Below are 6,319 nucleotides of genomic sequence, written 5' to 3' on the forward strand. Positions count from 1 at the left end.
CTGTCTTTGTTTAGCTTGTCCCAGGATTTTGGTCTTGTCCCAGTCGAATTGGTGGTTCTCCTTATCCATGTGGATTGAGCTGATTAAGTATTGATCATGTCTTTTTGTCGAATTGGTGTTCATGTACTCTTGTTGTTGGTTTTCTTTCTGTTTGTCTGATGCAGTGTTTCTCACAGTCTCTGCAGGGGATCTAATACATGACATTGGTCCTGTAATGGTGGGGAGTGGGTCTTTATTTTGGGTGAGCAGTTGTTGTAGGGTTGATGCAGACTTGTGTGCCACTCTGATGCACAGTAGTCACTGGAGTCTTGTGGTCAGTTGCGATGTGTTCCTGATGGAGGATAATTAAATGAGTGCATTGGGGTGTGTGGTATCTTCTGACCTAGTTTATTTTTTGGATATCTATTATCCTTGAAAACCTGAAAAGAGTGTTCTTCCTCCTCTTGGTGTTCCATGCCCAGTAACACACACTGTCTTTGTGGTGACAGATAGTCGGAACTGCAGATGCTGGACAATCTGAGACAACAAGTTGTAGAGCTGGATGAACACAGCAGGCCAAGCAGCATTAGAGGAGCAGGAAGGCTGACATTTCAGGCCTAGACCCTTCTTCAGAAAAATCATTTTTCTGAAGAAGTATCTAGGCCTGAAATGTCAGCCTTCCTGCTCTGCAGATGCTGCTTGGCCTGCTGCGTTCATCTCCCTCTGTGGTGTTCTTTTTTAGATTTTCTCACCATACGATTACCACTTTGCTTTTTGATTCTTCGGATCAACATGAATAATGTCACACTTTCTTACAATGAACTGAATCGACCCTATATGTAGCCTGAATAGCTCAGTCGGTAGAGCATCAGACTTTTAATCTGAGGGTCCAGGGTTCAAGTCCCTGTTCAGGCACTGCTTTTAAATCAGGATTAGACTTGCCAAATATACTTAGAATCTTTGGGGCGGCACAGTGGCTCAGTGGTTAGCACTGCAGCCTCATAGTGCCAGAGACCCAGGTTCAATTTCAGCCTTGGGCAACTGTCTGTGTGGAGTTTGCACATTGACCCTGTGTCTGCATGGGTTTCCTCCAGGTGCTCCGGTTTCCTCCCACAATCCAAAGATGTGCAGGCTAGGTGGATTGGCCATTCTAAATTGCCCGTAGTGTTCAGGGGTGAGTAGATTATAGGGGGATGGGGATGGTTCTGGGTGGGATTCTTCAAGGGGCAGCATGGACATATTGGGCCAAAGGGCCTGTTTCCACACAGGAGGGAATCTAATCTATTTTTCCATGCAGATTTCTCAAGTCATTATCAAACCATGCATTCCAATTTATATCATAATCAAATAAATATTGACAGATTGCATTTTATCCACTACTCTAAAAAAGTGAATAAATATTTGGAGTACAAGGATAGATGCCAGTGGTGTTCCATTAGTTATGTTTCCAAACTGATGGACACCTGTTCATAAAGACTCACTCTTTTGCATATTAACAAATCTTCAATCTCTAAAAAATAATCTTAAGACCCCAGCTTGTGCAATATATGTTTACTGTGGCACCTTAACAAATGCTAGTCAAATCTAAACACATGGGACAACAGCCCACATTTATTAACACTGGTTATTATATCTTGATACAACTGAACAAATTTGTCAGTCACAATGTCCTTTTCAGAAAACAATGTTGACTCTGTGTGGCTCTGTTAAGTTTATTTTTGTAAATGCCCTGCTGTCTTTTTTCACCTTAATAATAGACTCAAGCAATTTCCCAACAATAGATATATGGCTATCTGGCCTATAGATTCCTGTTTTATGCCTCTCTCCGTTCTTGAAGGCATGAATCACTTCAGCATCTTTTGAATCCACTGGAATCCTCCTGTAACTTCGAGGATATTTCATCAAATGGCCAGAATAGTGTTGTAGCACCTGATTTCAATATCCCGGAAACAGACCAATAACACGTGACAAATAGTTTGTCTGTAATCTCATTCATTTATCCAATGGGTTGCCTTGAAAATAAGACCTATTGCACGATCTTCCCTGCTATTATCACCTATGAAATCTTTGGGATTGTTCTCTTTCTAACCGATATGACGAATAATACAAACAATTGGTTTGAATTAACTGCCATTTCCCCCTTTTTTTCGCAGTGAAGTTCCCCAGTCCCATTATCCAAGTGTCCCAAAAAGAATTCAATTATTCTTTTTTTCACATCAACACATAGAATCTCATGTTATTTCTATTTATGTTTCTTGGCAATTTAGATTCCCAATTAATTTTCTCCCATTTTATTCGCTTTGCATCGTCAACTCCTGGACCCGAAAAAAAACTATCCCCATCACGCATCTTACCAGAGGTTTTAATCACTTGGTGTGCTTTTCTTTTCATTGGGTACTCATGTTAACTATGTTTCTTAATCAGGGAAGGTTCAGGGTCTGATCGATTCCGCTTTGTTTAATTTTTAAATTTTATGAAATATACGTTTAAATATTTGCCACTGTTCATCAACTCAACATCCCCATAGACTACTTTCCCACTCACTTTAGTCAAAAATAGGTCAAAGCCATCTGAGCTGCTGAATAGACAATTGCTTTTTTTTCTCCAAACCTCCAAGGTGGGTTCAACACATGATCAGCTGGCAGTTACTGACAGACTTTTAACGGTTAGGCACAGAATAAGTTTGAATGACGTGAGTCAAAGTTGGTGAAATGTCCAACATGGAGCACAAAGTCGGACGCACGGGGAAGTGAATGACAATACAAGCAAGAATGCTGCACCGCTGACTCTACACAGCCAAAAATCATGGTCAGGAAAAAAAAAGAGGAAAACGCTTTGCTTAAAACACAGAATTGGGCAACGCTGAAAGGGAAAAGGTCTGAGGAATATATGAGAAAAGATTTAGGAACTAGAATAACTGGGTGCGTGATGCCTTGAGGGACTCTCATTAGTATGTGAACATTAACCAAGGTATTACTACACCCACAACGAGTGAAGGTGAATGATTATAAGGATGATTCATCAATGGGACTCGGACTGAATTGACTTTTATGGGGGTTAATTTTTAGTCGTTCATGCGAAGAAGGCATCGCTGGCCGTTTGTTGCCCATCCCTACATGCTCAGAGGGGGATATATGAGTCAACCACATTGCTGTGGGTAGGGAGTAACATGTAGGCCAGACCAACTAAAGAAGGCAGTTTCTTTCCCTAAAGGACATAGCAAACTAGGTTGTTTTTTATTCCCGATAATCAATAATGGGTGCATGGTCACTATTCGACTCTTAATTGCAGAAACTTATTGAATTCAAGTTCCACCATTTGCTGCAGTGGGATTCAAACACCCGTCCCCAGAACATTACCTGGGCCTCTGCATTAAAGGTGCAGCGATGACACCCCTAAGCCAATACCTCCCCATAAACTTACTAGGTTGGGCCTTGGTGGCACATATATAAGAATAGTTGAGTCTGGAGCTACCAGCGTCGGGGATGAAGGGTTCTGCAGCAGAGGGTCGAGGCAGGCAAGTGGATGGAGGATGTACTGGATGTGTGAGAGTGGGAAAGTTTTGCGATAGGTATAAAAGGTGGTAAGAAACTCAATTTATAGCAACAGTGAGATGTTAATGGGATAACATCCCATTGATTTCTACACTTCTATAAATTAATGTCTTTTATCTGCCTACACATAGGTATGCAGGCACTGCCCTGAAGCTTCCTGCCCAGCTAGGAATTCAGTGTAAGACTTTGTAACTCCTTATCTACCCACACATCGGTATGCAGACACTGTCTTACGCTTCCTGACTGAATAAAATTAGAATTAAACTATCTCAAATAAGGTCAAGTGAGGAACATTTGTAAAGGTGTGAGACTTCTGAAGCATGTAACTTCTGTCGCTGGCAAAGGGGCCAGGGCACTGACTTTGTTGTAGCCAGACACATCGGCAACTTGAAATCACAATCTGTCCCAATAACAAATAAAAATCGCCTCCTGCCATTAGCAGCCACTTCACGAACAATCAACACATTATCCTGGTCTTTTATGTTCTTGATGTAATAATTGTTTGGTATCCTGTCTTTGTCTGTTGTAATAATTGTTTCATGTATCATGTCATTGTGAGATGTGAAATTGTTTTCTGTATTATGCACTTAGTAAAGTTCTGGATGTGAGTTTGCTCGCTGAGCTGGAAGGTTAGTTTTCAGACGTTTTGTCACCATTCTAGGTAACATCATCAGTGAGCCTCCGACGAAGCGCTGGTGTTCTATCCCGCTTTCTAGTTATCTGATTAGGTTTCCTTGGGTTGGTGATGTCATTTCCTGTTCTTTTTCTCAGGGGATGGTAGATTGGCTCCAAGCCAATGTGTTGACAGCACATTGACTTGGAGCCAATCTACCATCCCCTGAGAAAAAGAACAGGAAATGACATCACCAACCCAAGGAAACCTAACCAGATCAATAGAAAGCGGGACATAACACCAGCGCTTGTCAGAGGCTCACTGATGATGTTACCTAGAATGGTGACGAAACGTCTGAAAACTAACCTTCCAGCTTAGCGAGCAAACTCACATCCAGAACCTCAATCTGAGCTACAAATCTTCTCAAAAATTAGTAAAGTATAAAAAGCGGGGACTGTCCGCTGCTTGGGGAGAATTACTTGCGAGACTCTGCACTCTGTGCCGGGTTGAGTACAATGATTCCTCACAGCTTGTACTTGCTTGGTAATAATAGGATTTGTGTTTTTTTAAACAGGTCAGTGTCTTGTTATTGCAACAAATCCGTGAGGGTCTCCGAAAACGAACATGACAACAGGACATATTCCTAATTCTATCATTTATGTGATGGTTAGGATAAGGGCTTCACAATTTAGATGATGTTTTAGCTTCCACCAAATTCATCACCAGAACACTGGCACAGCCTGATTAAGGTGCAGAACACAGCTCATCATGGTCTCTCTGTGTGTTGGGAATTGAACATTACAGTAAGGATGCTATGCTACAGTTAACGGGGCATTCGTGAAATTAGTGTAAAATAGAATGCTGGGTTTGGACACAGACCAGTTTAGGCTCACACAATGTCTGAGAGAAGAATGAAATTAGTAAAGGTGGGAGATCACAGTGGAGACAGCATGGATGTTCCATTCATGAAATTAAAATTTCCATCACAAACAATCAGAATGCATCTCAATATCAGTTCAAGCATTATGACTAGTAGATCTGTCACTTTCATATAAAGCAGGATGAAGATCGTCACTACATTATATAATGTTCTGGAAGATGCCACTTCTTGAATTTTCTGAATTATGTCATTTACAAAATGTTCGAGATAATGTTCCAAAAAGGTTGACTAAAACGTCAGTCCCTAGTATAAAGTACAGATGTGGAAGAAACAGCTGTATTGTTTCAAATCAATAAGAATCACGTGTAACATGAGACCATTAAGCCATTTGAACATGGCCACCATTCAATATGATTGTGGCTGATCTCATTGTGTCCTGAGTTCCATGATACAGGAATTTTCTGCCATTCAAACTCTTGGGTTTCTGTCACTGACCAGACATTGCCTGGTCACGTTTCATACTGGTTTCCTTGAAGCATATGTTCAGGAGACATCTCCCATGAGGACAGAATCTCCAAACAATATACCTTATGCTTTAGCCTTATACTTTTATTTAATCCTGACCACTCTCTACACAAACCAATCAAAAACATTTGCTTATTTTTATCGTTATCAATATCCAATCAAAGTTAGTAATTCTGGTATTTTGTTCGTCTCACCTTGTTGTATTCAACCAAATACAGTTTCTTATCACTGGTCTACGTATATCATGCAATTTCTAGCAGAGAGCTTTTTTTGGTCCTCTGTCAGCATATTGAAAATTACCTGACTTGTGAAGTTTTCATTGTTATCAAAGATTCTATTGCCTTTGTCTTTGAACATTTCTGTCTACAGCAGTTCCATATTCTCCCACACAGTTGGTAGGACAGTTAAATTGTGATGCAGAGAGTGGCCAAAAGCACAGGTTTAACTTCCACAGTGACAGACGTTACAATGAAAATCCCACAGACTCAACATCACCACTGACATGAGATGTGGCAACCCTCAGCTTAAACGAACACAAATAATTTCTCTCTATTAAGACAGTGGTCTCATGATCCTCTGGGACTGTAGTGAATTTATTCTATCACTGTTACCATTTAATTTTTTTCTGCAGGTTATCATTTCATTTTCTGTTAAATTCCTGGCTGTTCTGGCCATCCACAGTTTCATTTTGTACCACTGTCAATATTTTCCCACACTGCACATTCCTGTAATTTCCCAATAATCTTTGAGTCATTGTTATTCATGAAT

The 6,319-nt window shown here is 40.6% G+C and overlaps 1 non-coding gene across 1 annotated transcript; it reads left to right on the forward strand.

Moving 5' to 3' along the window:
- The first annotated feature begins 821 nt into the window (after nucleotides 1-821).
- On the forward strand, nucleotides 822-894 carry trnak-uuu (transfer RNA lysine (anticodon UUU)). The gene has a single exon. It is a non-coding gene; the product is annotated as a tRNA-Lys (tRNA).
- Nucleotides 895-6,319: the final 5,425 nt, after the last annotated feature.

This window comes from Stegostoma tigrinum, chromosome 43 (assembly GCF_030684315.1).
Source record: "Stegostoma tigrinum isolate sSteTig4 chromosome 43, sSteTig4.hap1, whole genome shotgun sequence".
NCBI classification, from domain to species: domain Eukaryota; kingdom Metazoa; phylum Chordata; class Chondrichthyes; order Orectolobiformes; family Stegostomatidae; genus Stegostoma; species Stegostoma tigrinum.